Genomic DNA, 16,429 nt, shown 5'->3' on the forward strand with positions numbered 1-16,429 from the left:
TGTGTGTATATATATATATTTTCCCTGAGCAATAAATGCTTTGATTTGTTTTTTAAGGCGTTATGTTTTATTCATTGTGAGACTCCAGATAAAATGATCGGAAAAGGCTAGCTGGAGGGAAGAATAAAATGTTTCGTTATTTTTGTGAATAAGGGGGGGGGTTTGTTTTGTTTTTTTCAAAAAATAAGAAGGGTTCATAGATTCTATGGGATCATTTTATTTAGCCAGATTTCTCTTAGCTGATTACAGGCAGTCCTTGATTTACGACCACAATAATAATAATAATAATAATAATAATAATAATAATAATAATAATAATAATAATATGAAGAAGAAAAAATGGCTTTGGAAGAATATCTGAAGAACAATGATGAAGAGGCACTACCTTGATGTGGTTGTGGGGCTTGTGTACTCTGAGGAAGATGAGAGCTATGCCAGAGGTTCAACCATACTGGACAGGTCTCATCAGAGGAGTCAGACAAAGAGTGTCTCTCCCATAAAAAATATGGTGAGACGTAAATTTCAGAATGCCATACCGGCTCGGACGTCGCCCGGGTTAACAAGGTCCGCACTAGATATTGGAGTTCCTGGATATCTGGTGAAAAATGGGTTACAGGACTCAGGACTGTTGGCTGAGCAACCAGGGCCAGCAGCTGCAGAACTACTGGAAGAAAAGGTGTTTACCCGTCGCAGATACACCGTGATGGAAAACAAAGAAATAATGATCTGTTACTACAGATCAAGTCCAACAAGACGAGGATATCTAAAACGAATGCACCAATTCTGGAAAGAACAACATCCAGAATCATAAATAACAGAACAGAGACTAGCAGATCAACGCCGATTTATAACACGAAATAAAGTATTTACAGAAACAGAATTGGACGAACTGCAAAGGTTTACCCAGGGCAAAGAAATCAAAGCCTTACCAGAAGTAATTCAGAATGTAGAGGCAAACCAGGGGGAGTTGGCAGTGAAGGAATCTAGCAGAGATATACAACTGTTCTCCTTTGGAAACCAGGCACCTCTACCTCAGGAAGAACAAAACCCTCTAACTAAAGAAATAAAAGAATTGAAACAAAGAATAACTGAGCATCTAGAACAGCACAAAAACAACAGAATAAGGCTACCTGCATTGAAGCTTGTTCCAAAGAAACAGCTAGCACAAGCATTAAAAGATGCAAATACTGCAATATCAAGTATAAGCACCAATTCACTCCAAGAAACAAACCAACTATGTACAGCACAGCTGCAGTTATAACAGAATACCTGGGATGCAAAATCAACAAAGAAGAAAAACAAACAAACAGTGCACCAGAAAAATGGAAGGTTATACTAGAAAATAAGATCAGCAAGTTAAGATCACATGCAAGCAAGCTAGAACAGATGAAAGAAAAGAAGCTGAAGAACAAGAAGACCAAAGAATACCTAATCAAGAAATACCACTTAGAAACAAGGAAGATCAAGGAAGCACTGGAAATAATAAAGCAACATATAACAGCTATAGCCAGGAAAATCAGTAGATATGAAGCTCGAATTGCAAACTATAGGCAGAACCTCCAATTTCAATCCAATCAGAAATGTTTCTACCAATCCATCAATGGAGAAACTGCAAGGAATCAGTCAGTACCTGACAAGGAAGAAACAGTGCAATTCTGGAAGCAGATATGGGATAACCCAAAGGAATACAACAAGGATGCGGCTTGGTTAAAAGAGGTGGATGCAAATAAAACAGAAGTTGAAATGAAAGAACTAGTAATAACAACAAAAATGGTAGAAAAAAGAGCAAGGAAAATCAAAAATTGGTCAGCACCAGGTAAAGATGAACTGCATGGGTTTTGGTTGAAACATCTAACTGTTATACACCCACTCATTGCCAAGCAGTTCAACAATATACTACAAGGTTGAGAAATTGAAAAGTGGCTAACAACTGGGAAAACCTACCTAATAATGAAAAATCCAGCAAAAGGGGCAACACCATGTAACTACAGGCCAATTACCTGCTTACCAACAACTTTCAAATTACTAACTGGTGTAGTAGCTGATGCAGTGCAACATCATCTAGTTGAAAACAATCTCTTTCCACCTGAGCAGAAAGGAAACCGCCCCAACAGCAGAGGAACAAAAGATCAACTCCTAATAGACAAAATGATCTTGGAAAACTGCAAGAGAAGGAAGACCAACCTGAATGTGGCATGGATTGACTACAAAAAGGCATTTGACTCTCTGCCACATGACTGGATAATCAAGTGCCTAGAAATAACAGGAGTCAGTAGAAACATCAGAAAATGTGTGCAAAGATCGATGGCACAATGGAAGACACAGTTGCAAATCAATGGTGAGAAGCTGGGAGAGGTTAATATCAAGAGAGGAATATTTGAAGGAGATTCATTATCACCATTACTATTTGTTATTGCACTGTTTCCTCTGTCAACAATAATGAATAACTCAGGACATGGTTATCAAACATCAAAAACATCTGCTAGACTATCCCACCTCCTTTACATGGATGATCTGAAGCTGTATGGAAAAACAACATCTGAAATAGAATCGCTGCTCAACACTGTCCGTATATATAGCCAAGATATTGTAATGGAGTTTGGCTTGGACAAATGTGCCACACTTACTATCAAACCCGGAAAAATAGTGAAAACTGAAGGAATCAAGATGCCCCACGAAAATAACATTAAGAGTCTGGATGAGGAAGAATACTACAAATACTTGGGTATCCTTCAAGCTGACAACATCAAGCACACTGAAGTCCAGAAAAAGATTAGAGGTGAATACATCAAGAGAGTGAAGAAGATCTTAAAATCCAAACTCAATGGAGGAAATACCATAAAGGCAATCAACACTTGGGCAATCCCAGTTATTAGGTACACAGCTGGAATAGTGGACTGGACTCAAGCAGAACTAAAAGCAATAGATAGGCAGACCAGAAAAATAATGACAATGAATCATGCCCTTCATCCACGCAGTGACATTGATAGACTTTATCTACCAAGGCAAATAGTGGGCGTGGAATGCTACAAGTACATCAGATGGTTGAAGAAGAAAAAATGGCTTTGGAAGAATATCTGAAGAACAATGATGAAGATGCACTGAAATTAGTATATCAGGAAGGCTTACTGACTACTGGAGAGACCAAACTGGCCTACAAGAAAGACCAATGAAGAACAGAATAGAGGCATGGGAAGACAAAGCACTACATGGCCAATACATGAAAAAAATAGCTGGGAAAGTAGATAATAATAAAACCTGGCAATGGCTAAGAGCAGGAAAATTGAAGAAAGAGACCGAGGGACTAATTCTGGCTGCACAAGACCAAGCCTTAAGGACAATGCATACAAAGTCAAAATTGAGAAGACAGCAACAGACAGTAAGTGCCGCTTATGCAAAGAAGCTGAAGAAACAGTGGACCACTTGGTAAGCTGTTGCAAGAAGATTGCACAGACTGATTACAAGCAGCGGCATGACAAAGTAGCAACAATGGTGCATTGGAAGATCTGCAAAAAATATCATTTGCCTGTAAGCAAAAACTGGTGGATCATAAAATAGAGAAAGTCATAGAAAATGATAAAATTAAACTGCTCTGGGACTTCAGAATTCAAACAGACAAGCACCTGCAACATAACACCCAGACTTAACAATTGTCGATAAGAAAGACAAAAAAGTCTGGATAGTGGACGTGGCAGTGCCTGGAGACAGCAGAATAGACGAGAAAGAACTGGAGAAGATAACAAATTACAAAGACCTACAAATAGAAATAGAAAGACTGTGGCAAAAGCAAGCAAGGGTAGTACCAATAGTAATAGGCTCCTTGGGTGCAATCCCAAAACAACTGGAGCACCACTTGAACACCATTGGCATTGACAAATTCGCTATTAGTCAATTGCGAAAGGCGGCCTTATTAGGAACTGCTTCCATCCTGCGACGATACCTGTAATACCATCAAACATCTACATCTGCCTATCCCAGGTCCTGGGTAAGGACTCGATAGGTAGACAAAATGCCAAATCCAGTCTGAACATCTGGCTGACTGTGCGATGATTGATAATAATAATAATATGAAGAAGAAAAAATGGCTTTGGAAGAATATCTGAAGAACAATGATGAAGATGCACTGAAATTAGTATATCAGGAAGGCTTACTGACTACTGGAGAGACCAAACTGGCCTACAAGAAAGACCAAATGAAGAACAGAATAGAGGCATGGGAAGACAAAGCACTACATGGCCAATACATGAAAAAAATAGCTGGGAACGCAGATAATAATAAAACCTGGCAATGGCTAAGAGCAGGAAAATTGAAGAAAGAGACCGAGGGACTAATTCTGGCTGCACAAGACCAAGCCTTAAGGACAAATGCATACAAAGTCAAAATTGAGAAGACAGCAACAGACAGTAAGTGCCGCCTATGCAAAGAAGCTGAAGAAACAGTGGACCACTTGGTAAGCTGTTGCAAGAAGAGTGCACAGACTGATTACAAGCAGCGGCATGACAAAGTAGCAACAATGGTGCATTGGAAGATCTGCAAAAAATATCATTTGCATGTAAGCAAAAACTGGTGGGATCATAAAATAGAGAAAGTCATAGAAAATGATAAAATTAAACTGCTCTGGGACTTCAGAATTCAAACAGACAAGCACCTGCAACATAACACCCCGGACTTAACAATTGTCGATAAGAAAGACAAAAAAGTCTGGATAGTGGACGTAGCAGTGCCTGGAGACAGCAGAATAGACGAGGAAGAACTGGAGAATACAAAATACAAAGATCTACAAATAGAAATAGAAAGACTGTGGCAAAAGCAAGCAAGGGTAGTACCAATAGTAATAGGCTCCTTGGGTGCAATCCCAAAACAACTGGAGCACCACTTGAACACCATTGGCATTGACAAATTCGCTATTAGTCAATTGCAAAAGGCGGCCTTACTAGGAACTGCTTCCATCCTGCAACGATATCTATAATACCATCAAACATCTACATCTGCCTATCCCAGATCCTGGGTAAGGACTCGATAGGTAGACAAAATGCCAAATCCAGTCTGAATATCTGGATGACTGTGCTATGATCCATAATATCATCATCATCATCATCATCCCCCAGTGAGGCACTACCTTGACGTGGTTGTGGGGCTTGTGTACTCTGAGGAAGATGAGAGCTATGCCAGAGGTTCAACCATACTGCACAGGTCTCATCAGAGGAGTCAGACAAAGAGTGTCTCTCCCATAAAAAATATGGTGAGACGTAAATTTCTGAATGCCATACTGGCTTGGATGTCACCCGGGTTAACAAGGTCCGCGCTACATGTTGGAGTTCCTGGATATCTGGTGAAAAATGGGTTACAGGACTGTTGGCTGAGGACTGTTGGCTGAGCAACCAGGGCCAGTAGCTGCAGAACTACTGGAAGAAAAGGTGGATAGTGGACTTGGCAGTGCCTGGAGACAGCAGAATAGGCGAGAAAGAACCGGAGAAGATAACAAAATACAAAGATCTACAAATAGAAATAGAAAGACTGGCAAAGGCAAGCAAGGGTAGTACCAATAGTAATAGGTGCCTTGGGTGCAATCCCAAAACAACTGGAGCACCACTTGAACACCATTGGCATTGACAAATTTGCCATTAGTCAATGGCAAAAGGCGGCTTTACTAGGAACTGCTTCCATCCTGCGACGATATCTGTAATAACATTAAACATCCACATCTGCCTATCCCAGGTCCTGGGTAAGGACTCAATAGGTAGGCAAAATGCCAAATCCAGTCTGAACATCTGGCTGACTGTGCGATGATCCATAATAATAATAATGATGATGATGATGTTGGAAGGGATCTTGGAGGTCATCTAGTCCAACCCCCTGCTCAGGCAGGAAACCCTGTACGATTCCAGACAAATGGCTGTCCAGTCTCTTCTTAAAAACTTCCAGTGTTGGAGGATTCACCGCTTCTGGAGGCAGGTTGTTCCACTGATTAATTGTTCAATGGAGCCCAAAATTTATGCCGTTAGGTGAGACATTTGTTAAGTGAGTTTTGCCCCATTTTACGACCTTTCTTGCCACAGTTGTTAAGTGAATAATTGGAGATGTTAAGTTAGTGACATTGTTGCTAAGCGAATCTGGCTTCCCCATTAACTTTGCTTGTCAGAAGGTCGCAAAAGAGAGACACTGCAACGGTCATAAATACGAGTCAGTCGCCAAGCATCTGAATTTTGGTCACGTGACCCTGGGATGCTGCAACGGTCATAAATACGAGTCAGTCGCCAAGCGTCTTTTGAGTTTTGGCCACGTGACCCTGGGATGCTGCAATGGTCATAAATCTGAAAAAAGTTCATAAGTCCTTTTTTTCAGTGCCGTTGTAACTGAACGGTCAGTAAATGAGCCGTTGTAAGTTGAGGACTACTTGTACAAGGCCAGTTTTGGCCTAAGACGGTGCTCGGAGTCGGTTATGGACTTTGTCTCAAAGCCAACGAGTCTGCAAGGCGGCGTGCAGAATTGACAGAATGGATGCAATGCCCGAATCAAAATAATTAGGATTGTGAGAATCAAGATAAATTAGGAATGGGGGAAGGAAAATAATTAGGACTGTGGCTAAAAGAAAAGGCTGAAAATAAATTAGAGCTTGGGAAAAAGTGGTGCTGCCATGGATCCCCAGAGGGAAAAGCCACGTTTCCCCCCCGTTTCCAGAAGACTACCTGCCCCTTGGATAAGAAGAAGGGGTGCAGCAGAGAATGCCTTTCCTTCTGCCCCCCCCCCCAAATCTTCTCTAAAGGTGCAAATGGACAGGAAATAACTCAGAAACAAATAGTTTACAACAGTTCATTTAATGACCATTTGACGTTACAACGGCATTGAAAAAGGGACTTACGACCGTGATAAAAATTTGGACGCTGGGCAACTGACTCATATTTATGATGGTTGCATTGTCCCAGGATCGTGGGATGGCTGTTTTTGACCTTCCCTTCCGTCAGTGGGGGAAGCTGGATTCACTTAATAACCGCCCGATTCACTTAACAACTGTAGTGATTCACTTAACCATGTCGAAAGTCGTAAAATCAGGATGTGACTCGTTTAATAAACACCTTGCTTAGCAATTGAAGTTCTGGTCCCAACTGTAGTCGTAAGTCAAAATTACTACCTGTACAGTAATTATCTTTCTCTTTCCCCCCCTTTCTTTAACTATATTGCTTTCTTTATAAACCTTCAATAAAAGATAGATATAGAAAGATTATAGATGATAGATACACATAGATGACAGACAGACATAGATGGTATGGATGGGTGGATGAGTGGATTTTGTGTGTGTGTGTGTGTGTGTATGGGTGCGGGTGGGTGGATGGATGGATGAGTGGGTGGGTGAGTGGATGGATAGATGAGGGTGTGGATGGATGAATGGGTAAGTGGATGGATGAGTGGGGATGGGTGGGTGGGTGGATGGGATGGGGTGGTTGGATGGATGAGGGTGTGGATGGATGAATGGGTGGGTGGATGGATGAGTGGGGGTGGGTGGTTGGATGGATGAGTGGGTGGGTGGGTGGATGGATGGATGGATGGATGAGTGGGTGAGTGGATGGATGAATGGGTGGGTGGATGGATGGGTGAGTGGATGAATGGGTGTGGGTGAGTGGATGGATGGGTATGTGTGTGTGTGTGTGGATGGATGGATGAGTGGGTGGGTGAGTGGATGGGTGAGTGGGTGGGTGGATGGAAGGATGAGTGGGTGGTTGGGTGGATGGGTGTGAGTGTGTGGATGGATGGATGGATGGAAGGATGAGTGGGTGGGTGGATGGATGGGTGGGTGGATGGATAGATAGATGGATAGCTGCATGATGAATTGATAGCTCAATAGATCAGTGGATTGATCAATAGATGCATAGAGATCAGATAGATAGATAGATAGATAGATAGATAGATAGATAGATAGATAGATAGATAAAATAAAGTGAGATGATAAATAGGTGATGGCTGGATAGAGAGGATGGATGGAGAGAGGATGGAGAGAGAAGATAGAAAATGATGATAGATGATATAGACCAGCAGTGTGAAACTGCCGGCCTGCGGACAGGTTGCATAATGCAGAGGCTGCGCCCACCCCAGCTCCAGCAATGCGAAAAAAGTTGCAATATGTCATGACACATCACGTGATGTGGCAAGTTTGACACCCGTGATATAGACAAATAAATAGATAATAGAAGAAAGACAGAGATGAAATAGAGATAGAAATAGAGACGAGAGAGAGAGAGTCAACTTTGCCTATTCCAAGTCCTGGTGTGTTTGCAATAATTTGGCTTCTGGGCCAGGAATGGGTTGCTCCAAATCTGTCATATTTTCTCTGAGCAGGAACCCAAATCCAGCTGAATTTCATCCTAGCTGACCAAGCAAAAGACTCGCTGCCCCTTCCTTCAAAGCAGCTCAGCCGGAAAGGCGGAAAGTGATGGGGACGTAGACAGAGGACAGGTGCACCAAGCCAGAAGAGCAAAAAGAAAGGAGATGACGATAACCAGAACGTTAAAAAAAAAAAAAGAGCCGGGCACCAGCTGTCCTTCTGTGTGCAGAGTTCAGTCCTTGGGGGGTGGTTGCAACTGTTGAAAGAGACTTTCACTCCCTCTGTTCATAGAAAAGTTCCTGAGAATTGGATTCAATTCAATCAATCAATTTCAATTTCTCGCGGAAAAAAAAAGATCTCGCAAAGTTGGAATTGATTGATTGGCCATCACCCACCCAATGGACCACACCCACCTGGCACCCAATGATACATAAGTGGGTTTTGGGTTGCAGTTTGGGCACTTGGTCTCTAAAAGGTTTGCCATCACTGGGATAGGAGAACAAACCCATCAGGACGAGATTCAGCAGTCCATCCGCATTTAAAAGACAAAGGCCGCTCTTTTGAAGACAGCAAAGTCCACATTTTGGACAGAGAGGACCGCTGGTTTGAAAGAGGGGTCAAAGAGGCCATCTATCTCAAAATTGAAGAGCCCTCTCTCAATAGAGGGGAAGGGATATGACATCATTTATCTCCAGTCTACAACACTGTCCTTTCAGCAGTTCCAAGAAGGCTCCACACCCATTTCCAACACTCAGGTGACCCTGAGGACACAGATAAACCTCCAAGTGGGCTCAGTGACTCTCAGAAAGAGTACTAATGACTAGATGACTACAAGGAATATAAATCCTTCCATTCCCCACCATTCAATCAGAACTAAAGAAGTTTCTTGGATGAGAAACGAAACATCTTCAAGAGAAGCGCTCTCTCTCTCTCTCTCTCTCTCTCTCATTCTCTCTCTCTCTCTCTCTCTCTCTCTCTCACACACACACACAATAACAGAGTTGGAAGGGATCTTGGAGGTCTTCTAATCCAACCTGCTCAAGCAGGAAACCCTGTATCATTTCAGACAAGTGGCTGTCAAGACTCTCCTTAAGAACCTCCAGTGATGGAGCACCCACAACTTCTGAAAGCAAGCCGTTCCACTGGTTCTCACTGTCAGGAAATTCCTCCTTAGTTCCAGGTTGCTTTTCTCCTTGATTAGTTTCCATCCGTTGCTTCTTGTCCTGCTTTCAGGTGCCTTGGAAAATAGATTTGAACCTTTCTTCTTTGGGGCAGATATTAGAATACCGCTGTCATGTCACCCCTAGTCCTCCTTTACACTAGACTAGACATACCCACTTCCTTTTAACTCTAATGATGTTATCTAGTTAGGTAATGAAACATCTGCAAGAAAACAATCCAGATCAGACAGCTCCAAGGATCCCACATTGTTCTGTCAGAAAGTTCCTCCTTATTTCCAGGTTGGACCTGGAAGCTTCCATCCGTTACTTCTTGTCTTGCCTTCAGGTGCTTTAAAGAATAGGTTGACCCCCCCTCCTCTTTTCTGTGGCAGCCCCTCAAATATTAGAAGACTGCTATCATGTCACCCCAGTCCTTTTTATTAAACTAGACATACCCAGTTCCTGCAACCATTCTTGATATGTTTTAACCTCCAGCCCCCTAATCATCTTTCTGCACTCTTCTCAAAACATCTGCAGTTGCCAAAAAAGCCAATACAGTGCTAGGCTGCATTAACAGAGGGATAAAATCAAGATCATATGAAGTATTAATACCACTTTACAAGGCCTTGGTAAGGCCACACTTGGAATACTGCATCCAGTTTTGGTCACCACGATGTAAAAAAAGACGTTGAGACTCTGGAAAGAATACAGAGAAGAGCAACAAAGATGATTAGGGGACTGGAGGCTAAAACAGCTCAAAGATCACCTCAGATGGGGACTGCAGCCAAGAAATTAAAAGATGCTTGCTCCTGGTGAGGAAAGCTATGGCAAATCTAGACAGCATACTAAAAAGCAGAGACATCACCCTGCCAACAAAAGTGCGTATAGTCCAGGCCATGGTTTTCCCAGTTGCAATGTATGGCTGTGAAAGTTGGACCATAAGAAAGGCTGAGCGCCAAAGAATTGAGGCCTTTGAACTATGATGCTGGAGAAGACTCCTGCGAGTCCCCTGGACTGCAAAGCGATCAAACCGGTCAGTCCTAGAAGAGATCAACCCCGACTGCTAAGATGGTTGAAACTCAAATACTTTGGCCACCTAAGGAGAAGGAAGGACTCACTGGAGAAGGGCCTAATGCTGGGAAAGATTGAGAGCAATAGAAGAAGGGGACGACAGAGAATGAGATGGCTGGATGGAGTCACTGAAGCAGTAGGTGTGAACTTAAATGGACTCCAGAAGATGGTAGAGGACAGGAAGATCTGGAGGAACGTTGTCCATGGGGTCGCAATGGGTCGGACACGACTTCGCAATTAACAACAACAATGTTTAATAAAGAGAAGGACGAGGGGGGACATGATAGCAGTCTTCCAATATCTCAGGGGCTGCCACAAAGAAGAGGGCTATTGTCCAAAGCACTTGGAGGCAGGATAAGAAGCAACAGATGGAAACTAATCAAGGAGAGAAGCAACCTAAAACTAAGGAGAAACTTTCTGACAGTTAGAATAATTAACCAGTGGAACAACCTGCCTCCAGAAGCGGTGAATGCTCCAACACTGGAAGTTTTTAAGAAAAGACTGGACAGCCATTTGTCTGAAATGGTATAGGGCTTCCTGCCTGAGCAGGGACTAGATGACCTCCAAGATCCCTTCCAACTGTATTATTATTATTATTGTTATTATTATTATTATTATTATTATTATTATTATTATTATTATTATTATAACATCTTTTTAGTATATAGAGACCAAAACTGGACTCAATATTCCAAGTGTGGCTTTATAAAACGGTATTAACACTTCAAGCAATATTGATTCTATCCCTCTGTTAATGAAGCCTAGGATTGCCTTGGCTTTTTTGACTGCTGCTGCAAAAAAACCCAAGAAAGTCCAGTTGCCTTTTGGAAAAAGCACTTTGGGGACAACCATGACCTGGATGGCTGACAATCTCCATAGGCATTTAGCTTTAAGATGAAATAAATCCATTTCAGTCAGAGGTGGTTTATGGGGAACTAGCAGAAATATTTTTCTGTTGTGCTTGCCCTGGGATTTAATGAATGAAAATTGCCAGCTGATTCCCTGCGGGGGGGGGGGGTCTGCCGCCTCCCGCCTCCCCAAGCTGGCCTGAGCCTGGGATGCAAACAGCTTCAACAGCTGTGAGCTGCGTATTTAGAAGTCATCTTGCTGTTAATGGGAGTCATGGCTTTTATTTCTCTCTCTCCCCCCCTTCTCTGCATCTAAATGGTCAAATTTATTTTTAAAGGCTCATTTGTAATTAATCTTTACGCCGCCAGAAGAAATTGAGTTTCCGCGCCTGAAGCCCACCTGGCCAGATGCCTGGTGTGGAAATGGCAGCACAGGCTCGCCACAAGCAAGTGGGGGATCGGCTGGGCTTGGCCACAGGTTCCTCCCGTGACCTTGGGGGTGCTTGCTCTTGCCCCCGCCCCCATCCCCAGTGAGCAGTTGGCCAGAGTTAAGGAGCCAATCAAGGCACTGAGGAACGACAAAAGTCTTTTGTTTGTACAGAAGCAAGACAGCCTCTGGATTTCACACCCAAGGAGCAGGTCAAAAATCAGACACAGCGATTTTTTTGTATATAATTGAACATATTTATACAATTGAACCGAAACCATTAGATGAACAATTGCAGGAATGGGGTATGACTAGCCCAGGGGTTCCCAACCGGGGGGTGCTCACACCCCCTGGGAGTGCGAGACAGTATTCCAGGGGGTGCAAAAACTTGAGTTTAGAACTTTCAAAATTATAGTGTATATGCATAATTCGTTTTGAACTTTTGTAATATATCGGAGAATATATCGGAAGTGTTCTAGGGGTGCGGGGTGTAGAAAAGGTTGGGAATCCCTGGGGTGGCGAACCTATGGCATGCGTGCCACAGGTGGCACGCAGAGCCCTCTCTGTGGGCACACGTGCCATCACCCCAGTCCTAGGCCTTCAGCTGGGTTTTATAAAAACTTTTCGCTTTAGGCCTCAGCTGCTGTGTGCGAAAAAAAAGGTTCAATCAATTAATCAATTTCAACTTCTCATGGGAAAAAAAAAGAACTTGCAAAGTTGGAATTGATTGATTGAACTTTTTAGTTCCACCCAGTCTGTCCTTACAACTGCAGCCACGCCCACCCAATGGGCCATGCCCACCCAATGGGTCACACCCACCCAATGGGCCATGCCCACCCAATGGGTCATGACCACCAGGCACCTGATGATACATGTGGGTTTTGGGTTGCAGTTTGGGCACTCGGTCTCTAAAAGGTTCGCCATCATGGTCTAGCCTAAGAAAGAGAAGAACTGGGGTGATATAATAGCAGTCTTCCAATATCTGAGGGGCTGCCACAAAGAAGAGGGGGGGGGGCTCAACCTAGTCTCCAAAACACCTGAAGGCAGGACAAGAAGCAACGGATGGAAACTAATCAAAGAGAGAAGCAAACTAGAATTAAGAAGCAATTTCCTGACCATGGGAATAATTAACTTGAAATTAACCAACTTGCCTCCGGAAGTTGTGGGTGCTCCAACACTGGAGGTTTTGAAGAAGCGATTGGACAACCATTTGTCAATAGTATATGTTTTTTATACATTTAATTTTTAACCCTGCCTTTATTACTCTATAAGTAGCTGAAGGCAGCAAACTTTCCTAACACGCATTCATCCTCCTACTGGTATTTTCCCCACAACAACAACCTTGTGAGGTAGGTTGGAATGAGACAAATGGATTGGCTCAAAGTCACCAGCCTGCTGCCTAAGGCAGGACTGGAATTCACCTTCTTCTGGTGATTGGCCCAAAGTCACTGAAACAAGTTTACAAGCTTAAGGTGGGGCTAGAACTTTCAGTCTCCTGGTGATTGGCCCAAAGTCACCCAGCTGGCTTTTGTGCCTAAGGCAGGACTAGATCTCACCGCCTCCTGGTGATTGGCCCAAAGTCCCTCAGCTGGCTTTCATGCTTAAGGCAGGACTAGAACTCACAGTCTCCTGGTGATTGGCCCAAAGTCACCCAGCTGGCTTTTGTGCCTAAGGCAGGACTAGAACTCACCGTCTCCTGGTGATTGGTCCAAAGTCCCTCAGCTGGCTTTCATGCTTAAGGCAGGACTAGAACTCACTGTCTCCTGGTGATTGGCCCAAAGTCACCCAGCTGGCTTTTGTGCCTAAGGCAGGACTAGAACTCACCGTCTCCTGGTGATTGGTCCAAAGTCCCTCAGCTGGCTTTTGTGCCTAAGGCAGGACTAGATCTCACCGCCTCCTGGTGATTGGCCCAAAGTCCCTCAGCCGGCTTTTGTGCCTAAGGCAGGACTAGAACTCACAGTCACCTGGTGCATTTGTGTCTACATGTGCAGAATGTTTTTATACTGCATTTTGTCCATATTGCAGAGGAGTTGTGACTTTTGTATGAAGCTCTTTACTTGCCTCGATTCCCTTTTGGAAAGCGGAGTTGTGATGTTTTCCCCATCTGATCGGTGCCCTGCTGATTCTGAATTCCTGAACCCTGCAGCCATTGTTGTGTCTCCATTAAAACAAGAACATCAACCCAGAGTGTTTATTTCGATATGTATAAAACTCGCCGACCTTGCTCTGTTTCCTGAAACCGAAGACACGCCATCCCTTCTGAAGCTGAGAGTCGGGAAGTTATTTTTCCCTGACACTTTTTAAAAATACGAACACAGTTGCTTTCGCACCACCGGTGTTTCATTTTTAAATTAGTTGACTTAAAAAAAGAGGGGGAAAAAAAAGGCAAAAGCAGAAAATAAATAAATCACAGAGCTCTATTGCAGGGTGCAGAACGAGAGGGAAAATAGAGAGGTTGTCGAAAAGGGTGGTTCTCATCAATCTCCTGTAATTCAAGCAATGGGGTGAGAGGGCTGACAACAGACTCAGTCCAGAGCTCTCTCCTCTTCAATCATGCAGGGTTTAGGTTTTTTTTTTTTTTTTGCTTGGAGGATGTATTTCAATCAGAATAAAGCTGGAAGGGACCTTGGAGGTCTTCTAGTCCAACCCCCTGCTCAAGCAGGTGACCCTATATGCATTTGAAATCTGCAAATGACACAAAATTGGGCGAGAGATCGATTCCAGAAGACTGGAATAAAATTTGAAACATCTTGATAGGTTAGAGCGGGGTGTGTGTGTTTGTGTCTTCAACTGGTGTGTGTGTGTGTGTGAACGGCGCACCCAGGATGATTGGGGCATATTTTGCAGGTAACAGAACAATCTGTAATTGGTTATTATAAGTTTAGGAGCCGGTTTGGGACATTTGGGGAAAATAATGGAGTCTTGTTTTTTCTAAGGGGGGGAGGGGTTAATTTGAGAAAGGAAATATAGAAGGGAATTCAAAAAAAGCAAGGTCAAAGGTCTTCGACAGAGAACAAATGCAAATTGCTAGAACAGTGGTTCTCAACCTTTTTAATGCTGCGACCCCCAACTGGTTGTAAGTCGAGGACTACTCAACTGGTGCAGCACTGTTGGCAGAATGGGACTTTTGGCGGGCTCAGCAGGGCAGAGACAGCCTGGACAATTCCTATTGGCTTTTGAAAGCCAATAGAATTAGACTCTATTCAAGAGAGTCTATTCTATTGGCTTTCAAAAGCCAATAGAATAAAAGGGAGTAGCACAGCTAAGAAAAAGGGGAAAAAATGGCAGACTGCATTGTTTGGCGACCCCCATGAAATGGTCGTTCGACCCCAAATGGGGTCCTGACCCACAGGTTGAGAACCACTGTGCTAGAAGAAAGTAAAATGAGAGCAAACACTTACTAGCATTGAGGATGTAATCTAGTTAGGTCATGAAATGTCTGCAAAAAAACAACCAAGCTCAGAGCATTAAGGACCCACAGATCTCCTCCTCCTCCTCCTCCTCCTCCTCCTCCTCCTCCTCCTCCTCCTCCTCCCTTCTCCTGCACCTCATCCTTCTCCTTGACTTCGTCAACCCCTTGTCCTTCTGGCACTGATGATGTTACCTAGTTGGGTCATGAAACGTCTGCAAGAAAACAACCAAGCTCAGAGAGCACCCAGTATTCTGTTCTTCGCGTTGATAAGGCATTGAAACGAGGCAGGAGTAACAACAGATGCTTCTTTATTTCAGCTTTAACAGAACAACACAAAATGGCGCCGCTCCCTTTTATACCTTCTGCAGGGAACAGCGTCAGCCAATAAATGCAACGTATTTTCCTGCTCTGCGCATGCTCAATAGTCTGGAGACAGCCTGTCTGGCCCAGGTAGGCCACATGGTCTGCCCAGGTCTCAATGCAGCTGCAGCTCCCACTGAGGTCTGGCCTGGGGGAATTGCTAAAGTGAAGAAACGTGGATAATGAGAACTGAATTACCTCAATCCTTGAGATCCCGGTTTGCAGAAGGCAGATCTAGATAATAAATTTATCTTGGATTTTTGAAGTGTTTGTTTATTTTGCGGGTTGAGTGAATTGTGACGGCTTTCCAAGGAAAAATGGTACAGGAAGTCTTTGGCCGACGATCACCCCTGAGCCCAAAATTTACGTTGGTAAGTGAGAAATTTGTTAAGTGAGTTTTGTCCCATTTTACGACCTTTCTTGCCCCCGTTCTTAAGTGAATCACTGCCGTTGTTAAGCGAGTCACCTGGTTGTTAAGTAAATCCAGCTTCCCCGTTGATTCTGCGTGTCAGAAGCGAGTCATCTGGTTGTTAAGTAAATCCAGCTTCCCCGTTGATTCTGCGTGTCAGAAGGTTGCAAAAGGGGATCACATGACCCGGGGACACTGCAACCGTCATAAATACGAGTCGGTTGGCAAGTGTCCAGATTTTGTTCACGTGATCCTGGGGATGCTGCAACGGTTGTAAGTGTGAAAAATGGCCATAAGTCACATTTTCAGTGCTTTTGTAACTTTGAATGGTCACTAAACAGACAGCTGTAAGTCGAGGACTGCCTGTGACTCTGTCAGGCCCTTGGGTGTCCTCAAATGCCTTTGCTCAATCCGATTGAACC

This window comes from Crotalus tigris, unplaced genomic scaffold, assembly GCF_016545835.1.
Source record: "Crotalus tigris isolate CLP2741 ecotype Arizona unplaced genomic scaffold, ASM1654583v1 scf7180000018684.1183181, whole genome shotgun sequence".
Taxonomy (NCBI): Eukaryota; Metazoa; Chordata; class Lepidosauria; order Squamata; family Viperidae; genus Crotalus; species Crotalus tigris.